This window comes from Trachemys scripta, chromosome 8, assembly GCF_013100865.1.
Source record: "Trachemys scripta elegans isolate TJP31775 chromosome 8, CAS_Tse_1.0, whole genome shotgun sequence".
Taxonomy (NCBI): domain Eukaryota; kingdom Metazoa; phylum Chordata; order Testudines; family Emydidae; genus Trachemys; species Trachemys scripta.
The window spans coordinates 69,614,985-69,615,434 of NC_048305.1; positions in this window are offsets into that span (position 1 = coordinate 69,614,985).

The following is a 450-nucleotide window of genomic DNA, read 5'->3' on the forward strand; positions in this document are numbered from 1 at the left end:
CCGGGTTTCCCCGGACATGTCTGGCTTTTTCAGCGTTAAATGGCCATCCGGGGGGGATTTCTAATCAAGTAGAAATGTTCGGGATTTCCCCCTTCCCCTCATGCAGAGTGCGACTCGGCTGATTGGATGGCGGGGCCTGATTGAAAGCCGCTCACAGCCACTGGGGCCTCTAGCAGCCAGAGTCCCTCCCCTTCCCCCTCTTCCCCCGCAGAGCAGCACAGAACAGTGTTTGAGTCCATGTGGAGCCCGCAGCTCTCCCTCTGCTGGGGGAGCAGGGCAGGGGGGGGGTTTGAAGAGGCTGCAGGGCGAGGAGGAGTAGGGCAGGCAGGGGCATAGAGGCTGCAGGGGCAGGGGGGCACAGGGGCAGGGCAGGCAGGGGGCGCAGAGGCTGCAGGGGCGGGAGGATGCATCATGAACCCCTCATCCTCAGACCAACAGCCCTCACCCCGC